At 37.0% G+C, this 16,347-nt stretch overlaps 1 non-coding gene across 1 annotated transcript; it reads right to left on the bottom strand.

Annotated features, from left to right (window-relative positions):
- Nucleotides 1-224: 224 nt before the first annotated feature.
- LOC130841083 (small nucleolar RNA Z195/SNORD33/SNORD32 family) lies at nt 225-309 on the bottom strand. The gene has a single exon (XR_009050126.1). It is a non-coding gene; the product is annotated as a small nucleolar RNA Z195/SNORD33/SNORD32 family (small nucleolar RNA).
- Nucleotides 310-16,347: the final 16,038 nt, after the last annotated feature.

Raw genomic sequence — 16,347 nt, 5'->3', positions numbered from 1 at the left:
GAGCAAACTTTCGCACAGCCTTTAGACACACAACCTTGAGGACAGCAGGAACCACCATCCACGTTTTTTGTCATAGAGTGGCGGGATCCCATCAAATACCTTGAGGCAGTCCAGAGCAGCCTGGCCTCTCTTGGTCTTGTGGGCAGCCTGCCTGCGGGTGGAGGACAGCAGGCTGCTCAGTGGGCATGTGAGGACCCTGCTGCCTGACCTAGGCAGGCAGACAGGTGGCCTCAGACGGTAGTGCATGTGGACTCATCTCATGGCTGAGAAACTCGAACACGAGTGGGAAAAGTCCTTATCACCAGCCTCATGGACAGCTTTATTGAGAAGCTTGGCAGCCTGAGAATCCAGGATTGTTCATTGCCGATTGAAAACAGTGCTTCCTTGGGAACTCAGATCAGTAAGAAAGTAAAATGAGGAGGGAGAGACTGATAAAGGATTTCAAACTTTTTTTTGACCACCAAACTTGAAGAAAAAACTAAGAAGTAATAGTCCCTCCTGCCCTGCACACCATTCCCAATGCAATCTACCTAAAAATTCTTCACATTGTGGGATTTATTTTTCATTTTAATATTAATTGTATTATAAATTAGGTCTCTAAGAAAGCAGTTGGCATTTCTTATTTTTTTCAGAGTGGTCAGGGAAATGCTACATCAATGCATCTGAGAAAAACATAGGAAACCAGGAAGGATCTCTTGTAGTTTTGTTTTTGAATCAATACTGGAAATAATGACCAGAAGCAAAAATCCATTGGAGCGTTTGCAGGCAGGGTGCTAGGCCTGTCAGCTTCGTCCTTCCCCATCCCTGAGCTGTTCTCCTGCGGGCTCCACATCACTGATGTGAGCCCCTAGAGCAGATAGATGATGTAGAACAGAATGAGCAAGCCTATGATGGCAAAGAACATCAGGGTGAGAACATCCAGCATTGTAGAGTTCTCAGTCGAAGAGGCCTCTGGATGCCAGAGAGATGTGAGCTGTGAGCACGAAGTTTGCAGTCAGTGGAGAGAAATGGCTCTCTCTTCCCCAGCTGCTCAGCCCTCCTTTCCCCTCCCCTCTCCCAGGGCCTGTGATCAAGGGATGCTGCAGCTCCAAATGCGGCTTACTTCCCCCCTCCCTTACTTCCACAGCCAACCAATCACAAAGCCCAGAGGAGGTAACCAGGGAACGGCTCCATATAGACCAGGCAGAAGTGAAGAGGTTTAATTTCTCACTAGGAACCCAGTCTCACCCCTTTGTATCTAAATGGAGTCTGAATGACATGCACATAGGAGGAGACCTGATTTGTATCCAGATCCCCTAGGAATGAATCCTCCTGACTGCCCTTCTTCTTCCTTTTCCCTCTCACACACTCTGGGGAAATTATCTCAGAAGAATGATGGTTGGAATTTGGATGGGCTGACCATCGGCAAATAGTAAAGGTCATGTCATGGAAGACATGGACAAAGGACCCATGTGAGTTTCAGCTGGCATCTCTGTGGATGGAGCTAACACTGATGGGAATTCCTAAGCTGTGCCAGATTCCACACACATAGTGTAATTTTTTTAAAGAACAATTCAATTCATTTAAACTAAAGCAAACAAAACAAAACAACAAAAAAACAAAAACCACCAAACAAACAGAAAAACAACAATAACAAAAAAACCAAAAACATTTTACTTATTGCCCCCACCCCAATCATCAATCTGTTCTCTTTATCTATGAGCTTGCTTTCTTTTGCTAAACAAGTACTTAAAAGAAAAAAAAAGAAAAAAGAAAAAAAAAAGCATACCACCATCCACAATCATGATTATCTCTTAAAAGAGAGAGTACTTTAGTGCAAAAACAAAAACAGGATATAAGCTCGCCACATTGCTTTTATTTTTCACATTTTTCCGTGCGTGTCTCCAAATTCGCATTTGGAAACCACCAAATCTAGATTGATTAATCCAGGAGCCAGAGATGTGAGTTCTAATTTCAAATCCTGTAAAAAATAATGGAGGACTAAAATTATTTGATTTGCATTGGTATTAACTATTGCTCATACTGTGTGACTCTTTTGTGGGGCCAAAGTGTTACTTATGTCAGAAGATTTCTCAATTGTTGGAGAGGCAGCATATGGAAATCAGCATGCCCAGACGCATAAGACTTGCTGAGAAAATCTTTAACTTTGCCACCCTCCATAACCACTCAGCCTTCATCTTTAAAACAAGGATCTGTTTTATAGCATGTTGTATGAAATGAAATAGTAAATATGAAAGCATTTAATAAACTATAAAGTGGTCTGTAGCCATGAGATTTTGTCAGTATCTCTAAGCCTTTGTAGCCATTTTTTTGATCAAAACCCCTTCAAGTCTGTGGTTATCTGTTTGCAATGTCTGATGAAACATCAAAATATGTTCTATGTAGGAGACTACGGTGTATAAGGTGTATGTCAGTGTCTGCCGCAAAATAGGCACTCAATTATTTTCTGTTGCCTTTACCTACTGAAAGTTCGTGCTTTGACTCACTAGACAGTAACAAATATTTTGCAGTAAAAGTGACAAACTGCTTCTATGATCTTTCTGAAATTTTCTTGGAAAAATGAATGTAAAGGAAATCAAAATAATGTTTATGTTATGAAAACTTTCATTCTACTCATACATCAGCTTTTCACCTCACTTACTTTTCTCTCTCCTTGCGCCCTCTACTGACTGCAAGTTTGCATTGATTTAGCAAATTTAACTGTTTTGAACAAAAAGATCACACTTTTTTACAGTGACGAATATGTCTCACAAAAATAGGATCATATAAGTTTTTAAAAACTTGCTTTCAGCACTAACTGTATATGGCAAACATCTTTTCATGTCAATACATGGACCTTCAAAATGGCTACAAGGATGTCCCATCTTGATGGGAACACATTTAGTCTGCCTTGGCTTTTCTCACTGCTGCTATGAAAAAAGTTTCCTTTCATGCCTCATATTCTCCATGAAGATATGTTAGAAACTAGAGCCAAAATTGATAACACTCCATAATTAACATAGGAATCTAAAAAAGATCCACCAGCACTCAAAATTGAAATATTCAGAACTGCCAAGTATTTCTTCTGCCACTTTCTGTTCCCTGCACCACTTATCCTTTTCTACTAAATTGCACCCAAGTATATTTATCATAAGCCAAGAGCAAACATTTAAAAAGATTTAAAATCTTGTTTGCAATAGGACTCAAGAAGATATTTCATCTCCAAAATGAGGGTTGATTGTCATGAATGAGGAAAGACTGGGTGAAAATTAGGAATATATTTGCTATGTTCACCTCTCCCCGTGAAGGAATGAATGTCCTGTATTATGATGAAAAAATCCAATTAATGAAGCTGAAGAAAACCTTGAGAGTTCTCTCAAGACTCACAGGAAAATAATAAATAATTGAAAATAATGAAAGAGAAGATAAGACATAAGGAGTCTGAAAGATGTAGTTATGCAAAGTTGGAATTCCAGAGCAGGAAATGAAACCAGGAGAACACAAGCAAAAATTAAATGACAGAAGAAGAAATTTTTGAGCTATTTAAGCTTGAAGCTTTAAAAAGATTCACTAAAAGGAAACGAAACACATGCCTAGGTATACCCAGGCAAAATTCTTGAATATAAAAGACAAATCAAGCTTTCTACATGAATTGAGGCTTTTAAAACAGAAAAAAACAAAACAACAACAACAACAAAAAAAACACATGTATTCCAGAGAAGAACACAGATCAAGCTATTCTCCTTAAGACTGAACGCCAGTCCTCAATGTTTACAGAACTTTGAGGAGGGGTCAAAATTAAGAATTCAAGAATAGTAAAGACATAGTTTAAAAGAACTAAAAGTGAACAATAAAAGCATGGTTTTGAAGTTATTTTGCAAATGTAAAAATATAATTCTTTAAAGAGAAGATGGATGTTGTAAACCATAATAGTAATAATCTAGGTTTTCATTCCAAAATTATATAAGCAAACCCAAGAAATAGCAAAGGTTGATGAAAGGTAGTATAAAATCACTGTATTTTTTCTTTTTTTCTTTTTTGGATGAGATTAATATTTTTTTATTGAGGTATAGTTGATGTACAATATTATATGTTACAGGTTTGCACTACAGTGATTCACAATTTTTAAAAGTTATACTCCATTTATAATTATTATAAAATATTGGCTATATTCCCCATGTTGTATAATATATCCTTGTAGCTTATTTTATATCTAAGAGTTTGTACCTCTTTATCCCCTATCCCTATATTGCCCCCCCCCACTTCCCTCTCCCCACTGGTAATCACTGGTTTGTTCTCTATATCTGTGAGTCTACTTCTTTTTTGTTATAGTCACTAGTTTGTTGTACTTTTTAGATTCCACATATAAGTGATAGCATACAGTATTTGTCTTTCTCTGTCTGACTTATTTCACTTAGCATTATGCCCTCCAAGTTCACCCATGTTGCTGCAAATGGCAAAATTTCATTCTTTTTTATGGCTGAGTAGTATTCCATTGTATATATATACTTCATTTTTATCCATTCATCTGTTGATGGAAGTTTAGGTTGTTTCCATATCTTGGCAATTGCAAATAATGCTGCTATGAACATTGGGGTGCATGTGCCTTTTTGAATTAGTGTTTTTGTTTTTTCAGATATACCCAGGAGTGGAATTGCTAGGTCATATGGTAGTTCTATTTTTAGTTTTTTGAGAAACCCCCACACTGTTGTCCATGGTGGCTGCACCAATATACATTCTCACCAACAGTGTGTGAGAGTTCCCTTTTCTCCATATCCATGTCAACATTTACTTGTGTTATTTCTGATGATAGCTATTCTGACAGGTGTGAGGTGATATCTCATTGTGGTTTTGATTTGCATTTCCCTGCTTATTAGCAAAGCTGAGGGTCTTTTCATGTGCCTGTTAGCCATATGTATTTCCTTTTTGGAAAATGTCTGTTCAGTTCTCCCTATTTTTTATTTTATTTTTTTTTCTTCATTTTATTTATTTATTTATTTATTTTTGAGGTACACCAAGTTCAATCATCTGTATTTATACACATATCCCCGTATTCCCTCCCTCCTTCGACTACTCCCCCACCCTCCCCGTCCCAGTCCTCTAAGGCATCATCCATCCTCGAGTTGAACTCCCTTTGTTTTACAGCAACTTCCCACTGGCTATCTATTTTACAGCTGGTAGTATATATATGTCTATGCTACTCTCTCACTTCATCTCAGCTTCCCCTTCACCCCCCGCTCCCCCCAAACCTCGAGTTCTCCAGTCCATTCTCTGCATCTGCATCCTTGTTCTTGTCTTGTCACTGAGTTCATCAGTACCATTTTTAGATTCCGTATATATGAGTTAGCGTACAATATTTGTCTTTCGCTTTCTGACTTACTTCACTCTGTATGACAGACTCTAGGTCTATCCACCTCATTACATATAGCTCCATCTCATTCCTTTTTATAGCTGAGTAGTATTCCATTGTATATATATGCCACATCTTCTTTATCCATTCATTTGTTGATGGGCATTTAGGTTGCTTCCATGTCCTGGCTATTGTAAATAGTGCTGCAATAAACATTATGGTACATGTTTCTTTTGGGATTATGGTTTTCTCTTCCTATTTTCTAATCGAGTTTTTTCTTTTCTTTTGATGTTGAGTTGTATAAGCTGTTTATATATGTTGGATATTAACCCCTTATAGATTATATCATTTGCAAATATTTTCTCCCATTTGATAGGTTGTCTTTTTGTTTTGTCAATGGTTTTTTGTTCTTGATACTAATACATACAATCTGCATATTCAAAAACCTAATCGTTAGTAGAATTTTTTCACCTGTTTTGCAAGACAGGTGTATAGAATGTATGTCATCTGCTTTAGTTATCTATTGCTGCTTAACAAACCACTCCAAATCTTAGTGGCTTAAAACAACAGCCGTTATTTGTTTTGCTTGTATATCTGCAATTTAGGCAGGACTCAGTGAAGACAGCTCACCTCTGCTCCATGCAGTATTAGCTGGGGCAACACAATGGAGTATGGAAAGTGTAGACTAGAGGATCTACTTTCAAGATGACTCACTTACATGACTGGCAAGCTAGTGCTAACTGCCAGCTAGGAGCTCAGCCAGGGCTGTGGGCCAGGGGCCTTGGATCCCCTCCAAGGCTGCTTGGGCTTCCTCATGTCATGGTGTCTAGGAAGTGACATAGACTTCCAAGAGAAACAGGAAGCGGTGTTATCTTCTATGATCTGGTCTTGGAAGTCACAGAACATCACTTTTGAGTGTGGGCAAAAGCTCACAGTGATTCAAAACGAGGGGACACAAACACTACCTCTTGGTGGTCTGTGTCACAGTCACGTCATAGTCACATTATGTGGGATGAGAGATATTGTTGTGGCCATTTTGTAGAAAGTACAATTTTTCTACCTTCAAATTACTAAAGGGGAAAAAGTATTTTAAAATCTCCACATATATGGCCTTATTTACCTTGGTGGTTATGAGAAGTGGTTAGCACTAGAAACATTTGGATCTTGACTATAATTTTTACTTTCTTTGCATCTGCGGACATTTCACTTAGTCTTTTAAAAATTATTTGTTAAATAGAAATATTGATATACAATTCATAGTGTTTCTAGTGAGAAAATGTATTTTAACTTGTTAGCATAATACCTGACTCAAATAGTCAATAAATGATCATTCTTAAAAAGACAAGGATGACTGGGATACCACTGTTTATATTGTTTCAGAAGTTCTAGTCCAATGATTTTCAAGTTTATTTTTGGCAGTAGAACATTTTTCCCCTCATAAACTCTTGCAGAGCAATTAGAAAACCAACAAAAGCTTAGCTCTTATTTTTGAGGCAAGTTGGGGGCCTGGAGCTCTGCCTGCTAGTTTACCCTATTTCCCACGATGGAGCCAGAGACACCTCCTCAGATGTTTCAGCCCATACAATAACACGAGAAAGGGAAAGAATTGGTATAGCTATCAGATAAGCCATGATGCATTTATCTTCCCCACTCCTGATGTTATGATTGCCTGTGTAGACAACTGAGAACAACTTAAAAACTAATGGAACTGACAAAAGAATTTAGTATATAATTCATGTATAATTCATATATACATGAATATATATAAGGATCAACAAAATTCTTATATGAATTCACTCAACAGATATTTACGTGCTGGTGTGTACTCATAACTGGGGATACAGTGGTGAGAGGGATGGACAAGTCTCTGCTGTTGGGCTTATACTCTATTGGAGAAGATAGATGCTCAACTAATTACAGATCAAGATTATTGTTGGAAAGCAAGTAGCATTTATTTGTTTACTTTTTATTGTTTTCTTACAGCCCTCATTGGGGTGCAGGTTCAGTCACAAGTGGCAGTAAATTTTATACAGGAAAGAAAGCAAATGGCTGAGATGGCAAATAAAAAAGTCTGAGAAGGAGAGTCTATGGCTATTCAGGCTGATACCCAAAGGATGAGAATGAGTGAAGGGTGTGGGGAGAGCTGCTGAGGCAGAGAAAAGAGTGAGGGCCACATTTCTGAGGTAACAAAACACTTGGCACAACCCAGAAACTAAGGAAGAGCAGGCCAAGCCTAGTGAGTGAGGGGAGGATGGAGAAGATGGGGATGGAGATGCAGGAAGGGCCAATGAGATGGTGGAGGACTCTGTAGGCTAGGGGAAGAAGTTTGAATGTTATTTAAGGCACCCCCATGCCAATGAATGGTTTTTTAAGGAGGTGGGTGACAGGATGACTCAGCATTTTAATACAGCTCTCTGTGTCTCAGAGTTGGGAGTGGACTCCATCAGGGAGACCAGCAGAAGGTCACTGGGCAGTCAGGGGAACAGTCATGTGGCCTTGGCTAGGTGGACAGTGCAGATAGAAAGAAGTGGAAAAATCCAAGCTATGTGGGAAGCAGAAATAGCAAAAGCTGTTGACAAATCATATGTGGGGTTTGAAGGAAAGAGAGGAGTATCATTGTAAGGTTTGTAAACTTCCAAACATCTGACACACATGGACGCACAACCCTAGTGAGATAGTGAGGAGTAGAGAGGACCTGAATGAGCCCTTTTCCAGGAGGAAATGGCCTAAATTAGGTTGCCCGAAGTTACAAAAAGCATAGTCTACAATCCCAGTCAATCTCTGGATCCAAACCTGAGTGCTGCACTCTAAGAAAGGGACTGATATTTATGCTGATTAATATGAGAGTGCAGCCCTGCAGTCTGGAGATCACAACCCAACTGAAACCCTAGACTTGGTCTGAGACATCCCAGTGCTGAACGTGGATCCCCTGTAGTGCTTTGTCAGGGCAACGGAAGGGACTTTGTAATACAATACTTCCAGCTAGTCTCTGTAATCCCATACTAGAAGGAACGTGGTTGATGACTTTATTCTCTGATCCCTTCCAGGAGTCAAACAAACTGATTTTTATGAAGTATCATTCTCATTTAATAAAGTTCACATAAAGTATAAGTTTTAACAGGCAAAACTATAAATTCATCTCTCTTAACACCTGATTTATATTGTAGCAGGAATCATCAGCAGCAGACAGGACACCAAGGCTATACTCAGGAAGCAGTGTTTACTATACTGGCACAGGCTCAGTGGATTCATATCCAAAGGCTGAGCCCCGAACACAGTGAGGCACCCCCTTATATACTTTCGTTAAACTCCTATACATTGGAATTTTTTGGTCTCCCAAACAAGGTAACAAGCAAAGGAGCATATAACCTGATTGGGTACTTCCCCTTCTATGGTCTCTGGGCCGTTGCTAAGTTACAGAGTTAGGCAGGAGTTACATAGCAACAGATTTATGCAGGAACCATGCTAGAGGGGCTTCAGAGTCAATGGGCACATAAAGATAATGGCAGGATCCAACTGCATTCCTTTCTAGTTGAGTTATGGCCTCTGGGCCCTAGTGTTACTTTGTTCTGGGGGAGCTCCCATCACAGTATGTCTTATTATATTTATATTAACAGGTGAGATACACCAGGGATCCTTGGTCTTCACGGACCTGTAACAACATGGTTACCACTCTGTACCTCAATTCTCTGATCTATAAATGTAGTGGACTACATAAAATATAACATAGATAAAATACTTTCTCTAATTAATTGTGTTCATGTGGATGGCAAGCTAAAGATAAGAATTTGCATTTCATGCATCTTTGTACCCTTCAATAGCTGTTATAACCATGAAAGCATAAAATTTTGTACTTAAGGAGAATTCAGATATTGCCTTTAATTTATTCTTTTATCTATTAATATAGTAACTTGTTTGATAAGTATTGGTCAATATTCAATAAATATCTATCAAACAAATGTGTACATAAATAAATTAAAAGAATAAACTAAGGGTGAAATCTAAATCCTTTTTCTGTATTAAATTTTATAGTTTTATAGCTATAATAATTCGTTAAAGTCTTTTAGGAATAAAAGCCTTTACAGGTCTAATCAGGTTAGAAGTTACATAAAGTACTTCATGTCTATAGATCCTATACCAGTAATAGGTGACCCAGACATAAGAAATAGTTTATAGAATCCAACAGAACCGGCTCCAAACCTCAGCTCTGACTTTGCCCTATCCATGTAAACTTGGACAAGTTACTTCACTTCTCTAAACTTCAGTTTCTTCATGTAAAATCTGGAGAGCATAATAGAATAGATTTCAAAACTGGTATTATAAAGATTAAATGAAAACTCTTTGCACAGTTTATGTTATAAAGAGTACTCAGCAGATATAATCTATTATTAGTCAATTTACAGGTTACTATTTTATGAGCTTTGGAGCTCAGTAGCTGCTTCATCACTCTCTTTTGCTTCCCCATTGCCCTAGCAAAATAAAACCCTTGTGAGAATTTTAATAGAGGCAGACATTCAACAGTACAATTTGAGTAGAATAGAGGTAAATTGATTTGGATGGCTTTTGAAATAAACATCAACTCAGCTATAGAACTTAGAGTTAACTGCTGAGATAATACATTTCATAAGGGTTGACTTTCACTTTACAGAGAGCTTTCATTTGTATTATTATATTTCTATCACTGTTAAGTAAACAGGTTTAAAAAATTGAAGTGAGTTGCCAGGTTCTTAAAGACTAGAACCCAGATGTTTTATTGCAAAGCTAGTTTTTGTGACCATGACTCTATCTTGGGAACCCACAAACCAAATTAGATCTTTACTGTGAAAAACACCTCTAGGGAAAGTGAGAAGTTCTGATCTTAACACAGATGTTTTATCTAATACCATATATTTCATTCACTGTTCAGTTGCTTGGTGCCTAGTAGCTTTTACTACTGAATAAGAACAGATATTCTTTTAGTCCCCCAATTAAAAACAAAACCAAAAACACTGATCAATCACAATAGGTAATGCCTAACTTTGTTCCCTGTGCAAAGTTAGGCATTTGTGAACATTCATTATTCATTCATTTATTTTTTAGATTTATTTTATTATTTACTTATTTATTTTTGGCTGAATTGGGTCTTCATTGCTGCCCATGGATGTTCTCTAGTGTGGAGATCAGGGGGTACTCTTCATTGTGGTACATGGGCTTCTCATTTCAGTAGCTTCTCTTGCTGGGGAGCACACACTCTAGGTGCATGGACTTCAGTAGTTGCAGCATGTGGGCTCAGTAGTTGTGGCTTGCAGGCTCTAGAGCACAGAATCAGTAGTTGTGGTGCACAGGATTAGTTGCTCCATAGCATGTGGGATCTTCCCAGCTGAAGCCTTGAAACCGTGTCCCCTGCATTGGCAGGCAGATTCTTAACCACTGCACCACCAAGGAAGCCCCATTCATTTTTCATAGTATCTCAGAATGGTATTTTTCTTTTTCTTATGCTATTGTTAATGGCAATTATAGGATTATGCCTTTATTGGAATTATTTCTTTGTTTAAATTACACACATTTCAAGTACACAGAAAAGTGCAGAGAATAACATTCATGAACCCACCACCCAGTGTATACATTAATTTTGTGCCTTACTTGCCTCATAATTTTTTTTAAAGAAATAAAATATTCCAGTTACTGTTGAAGTTAATGGGAATTCTTCCCATTCCCATTTACAGGTTTCAGGGTATATGTATTGTCCATAAGCACTATAACGTATGTTACTCTATACATCATTCTACAACTTATTTTCTTCATTCATCAGTGTTTTCCAGATTTATCCATGATTTATAGGTAATTATTTTTTATTTTCAAAAGCTATATAATAAATAAACCACAATTTATTGGTACTTATTTATTTTCTGGTTGGTAGATCATTATGTTTTACCAAACTTTTCTTTTTAGCCACTAAAAAAATATGCATCCCTATGTAATATTAGCAGTTGTCTCAGGTATACTAATAGATGTGGAACTGTTGGGCCAGATGGTATGTGTATCCTCAAATTTAATAGGTCTTTTCAAGTTGTTTTTCAAGATATCATTTAAATTTTAACCAGATTACTTCATTAGAGCTACCATTTCCTCTGTACTCACCAACACCTAATTTTTAAGTTTGCACCAATTTAATGTAAATGAAAGATTGTAATTTATTTTGCACTTCCCCAGTTACTATGGAAGTTAAGCAGCTTTTCATGTGTTCTTATTCTATTTGGGTTTTCTCACTGTTCATATTTTCAATTTCAATATTTGGGTTTTTCTCACTGATTCCTAGTTCTGTGTATATCATCAATATTGATCTGTGTTTGGCTTTGTGAGTAACAAATATCTTCTACCAATCTATGTGTTGGGTTTTAATTTATTTATAGCATGTAGCTGAACAGGAGTTCTTGCTTTTTAATGCAGACAACAATCAATCAAGAGTAAGTGCAGAAAAGGAGAACACTCTAGGTATTTCAAGCAGAAAGGAATTTGATGCAGGGAATGAATTGCTGGATAAGTTCCTAGAATAAGCATGTATTTGTTTTTTTGTTTTGCTTTGTTTTCAAATATATGGGGGTGGGGTGGGGATTGGCTATTTTTGTTTCCTTTTTCTTTCTTTCTTTTGTCTTTTACATTGTCATCAGAGAATGATATAGATTCTTTCCTGTTGGTTAAAAACATCCTTTGTGGCTTATGGAATCATTGATATTAATGAATCTTTTATGAGAGTTTACAAGTGATATGCGTGTTCTATTTTTCGGATAGTGGGTTCTATAAAAGCCCTTTGTATCAAGGGCATATGAATTATATGCTCGTCTTTCATAATTTTACCAACTTTTTTGTCTACTTGATCAGTCCATATCCTAGAAAAGAACCTTAAAATCTTCCACTGCGATTGTGAATTCGCTAATTTCTCCTTGTACAGTGAGCCCTTCGCATCCATGGGTTTCCTTGATTTCAACCAATCACAAATTGAAAACATAAAAGAAATTCCAGAAAGTTTCTAAAAGCAAAACTTGGAAAATGCTACATACAGGCAACTCTTTACATAGCATTTACATTATATCAGGTATTACAAGTAATCTAGAGATGATTTAAAGTATATGTGAGATATCATCACCTTATCTTTGACAAAGGAGGCAAGGATATTCAATGGATAAAAGACAGTCTCTTCAATAAGTGGTGCTGGGAAAACTGGACAGCTACATGGAAAAGAATGAAATTAGAACACTCCCTAACACCATACACAAAAATAAACTCAAAATGGATTAAAGAGCTAAATGTAAGGCCAGACACTATAAAACTCATAGAGGACAACACAGGCAGAACACTCTTTGACATAAATTGAAGCAAGATCTTTTTTTGACCCACCTCCTAGTGTAATGGAAATAAAAACAAAAATAAACTAATGAAACTTAAAAGGTTTTGCACTGCAAAGGAAACCACAAGAAAGATGAAAAAATGACCCTCAGAATGAGAGAAAATATTTGCAGACAAAGCAACTGGCAAAGGATTAATGTCCAAAATATTCAAGCAGCTCATGCAGCTCAATATCAAAAAAAACAAGCAACCCAATCCAAAAATGGGTGGAAGACCTAAATAGACATTTCCCAAAGAACACATACAGACTGCCAATAAACACATGAAAAGATGCTCAACATCACTAATCATAAAGAAATGCAAATTAAAACTACAATGAGGTATCGCCATACACCAGTCAGAATGGCCATCATCAAAAAATCTAGAAACAAGAAATGCTGGAGAGGGTGTGGAAAAAGGGAACCCTCCTGCACTGTTGGTGGGAATGTAAAGTGATACAGCCACTATAGACAAAAGTATGGAGATTCCTTAAAAAGCTAAAAATAGAACTACCATATGACCCAGAAATCCCACTACTGGGCATATACCCAGAGAAAACCATCATTCAGAAAGATACATGTACCACAATGTTCATTGCAGCACTGTTTACAATAACCAGGACATGGAAGCAACCGAAACTTCCATTGACAGATGAATGGATAAAGAAGATGTGGCACATATATACAATGGAATATTACTCAGCCATAAAAAAGAATGAAATTGAGTTATTTGTAGTGAGGTGGATGGACCTAGAGTCTGTCATACAGAGTGAAGTAAATCAGAAAGAGAAAAACAAATACCATATGCTAATGCATATATATGGAATCTAGAAAAATGGTACTGATGAACCTAGTGGCAGGGCAGGAATAAAGACGCAGACATAGAGAATGGACCTGAGGACATGGGGGGAAAGAGGAGGTTGGCATGTAGTGAGAGAGTAGCATTCACATATATATACCACCAAATGTAAAATAGATAGCTAGTGGGGAGCTGTTGCATAGCACAGGGAGATCAGCTTAGTGCTCTGTGACAGCCTAGAGGGGTGGGAGAGGGAGGCTGGGAGGGAGACTCAAGAGTGAGGGGATATGGGGATATGTGTATACATATAGCTAATTCACTTTGTTGTAGCAGAAGCTAGCACAACATTGTAAAGCAGTTATAGTCCAATAAAAATGTATTAAAAAATAAAGCATATGTGAGGATGTGCATAGGTTATATACAAATACTACACTAAATCATATAAGGGATGTATCTGTGGATTTTGGTATCCTCGGGGGTCCTGGAATCAATCCCCCCAGATACTGAGTGAAGACTACACTGGTGACATCTTTTGCCTTAGGTATTTGAGATTATGTTGTGAGATGAATATAAATTTAGGCATTCAAAACTCCTGAAGAGTTGTGTCCTTTGTCCTTTAACTCATGAACTTCTTTCTACTAATTTTTTTTCTTGCCTTAAAGTCTGTTTTGTCTGATATTTTTACAGCCACACCAGCTTGCTTTTAAGGTTTACTTGTGTGTATTTTGCATATCTTTACCTCTACATTGTCTGTGTAATTATATATTTTGTTATGTCTCATATAAACACATATATCTAGGTTTTCTCAAAAATTCTATTTTGAATAATTTCATATATTCAGAAAAGTTGGAGGAATAGAATAGAAAATACTGCTACACTTTCATGAATTTAATAATTGTTTATATTTTGTTACTTTTGCATTTCTATAAATGTTACACAATTTTTAACTGAACAATTTGAATGTAAATTGCAGGTATCATGCTACTTCACTCCTGAACTGACTGATTTATACAAAATTACATGCATTGCATTATATATATGTATACACACACACATATATATTACACATACATATGCATATAAGCTTATATACACATATGTTAATCATTTAAAAGAGTATTGTTGAGTAGTCCTTCATTGGTGGATATATCACAATTTGTTTTATCAATTCACCCACTGAAGGACATTTGAGTTGTTTTCAGTTTTTAGCTATTACAAATTAAGATACTATGAACATTTGTGTCTGTATGAAGGATGCTATTTTTTTTCTCTTGGGTAAATACCTAGGAATGGAATAGCTAGATTGTATGGTAGGTGTATGTTTAACTTTTAAAGAAATTTTTAGTTTTCCACAGTGTTTGTCCTATTTCCATTCCCATCAGCAATACAGGAGAGTTCTATTTCTTCCACATCCTTGCCACCACTTACTTTGGTCAATCTTTTCAAATTTAGCCATTTAAAAGGTGCATGTTTATATCTTATAGGTGATTTTAATTTATGTTACCCTGATGATGAATGATGTTGAGTGTCTTTTCATGTTCTTATTTGCCATTAGTGTATATTCTTTGATGAAATGTCTGTTTAAATCTTTTGCCATTTTTATTGGTTTGTTTGTTTTCTTATTATTGCCTTTTGAGAATTTATTCCATTAAATTTTAATATGCACAGAAGACTCAGTTAATCAATATCTCTTATCCACCTTCTAAACAAAACTCTGACTTTGCCCTCCCTTGTTTTTATTTTTTGGCTGTTAGAATTTTAGTTTCACTTTGTTTCCATACATCCATTTATCTATCTGTCTCCTCACCCATCCACCTCACCTCCTAACTTCTCTGTTCTCTTCTTGTGGGACTCCAGTCAGAAATGTTTTACCTTTTCAATGTATCCTCCATGTCTCTTAATCAATCTTTCATATTTTCCATTTTTTTATATCTCTGTGTTGCTCGCTGGAGAATTTCCTCATAGCCTTCTTATTTCCCTCTTGAACTGTGGCAGGACAACTACTTTACCTCCTCTCTTATGTTTCTAATTATAGTGACTGTTACGTTTTTTATTTGTAGAAGGTGGTTTGGTTCTTTTGGTTCTTTTTCAAGTTCATTTATCTTTTTCTTAGTGTTCTATTTTCTAGACATTCTTTTACCTCTTATTTTATCACAAATACATGTTGAATAGTTACTCTCATATTGGTCTGTTATCTTTGGTTCTGATAGTCCTGTTTGCACATCTGCTAACTCTCTGATATGGAGAGTTGTTCCCTCAGATATTTGTAACTCACTTTTTGTACATGCATGTTCTGTGGATGTTGTCTTCTCTTACATTATTGCATGTGTCCTAGTTGTGAAAGTGTCACTGGTTTTGACTCTGGCAGGGTCCCAGGGGTTTCAGTGGTCCTTTCTGTTAATTTATCTCTTTGTGGCTTCCACTCAGTTGCAGGTAATATAAATATAAAATTCCATCTCTGGCATAGGCTTGCGGTGTGGTTTCTTCCAGTTGCCTTTTTGTTTCTTTCTACCTAAGGCTTCAGGAAAAGCATGAGTTTCCTAGAGAGCTCCGTGGTCTACAGGCTGGGGATTTTCTGATTTCATTGGAATGGAAGGGGCAGCTCTTAGAGGATCCAGGCTCAGTGAAGGAGGCCCTGATCCAGCTTCCCACCAGCTATGGCCCAGCACCACATCTGTAGTCCACGTATATGTATTAGAACCCCAATCCCAACCCTTAGAGCTTTTGTCTGTTGGGATTTTAGGAAGTCCCATATATATTTTTCCTCATCTGTCATGTTGCTGGAAGTGCCTCTAGAGAGTGTTTTTCACATAAGAAACAGGCTGGCCTATTATAATAGACAAGTCCTGAAGGAG

Source organism: Hippopotamus amphibius, chromosome 17 (genome assembly GCF_030028045.1).
Source record: "Hippopotamus amphibius kiboko isolate mHipAmp2 chromosome 17, mHipAmp2.hap2, whole genome shotgun sequence".
NCBI lineage: Eukaryota > Metazoa > Chordata > Mammalia > Artiodactyla > Hippopotamidae > Hippopotamus > Hippopotamus amphibius.
This window is presented reverse-complemented; position numbering and strand designations above follow the sequence as displayed.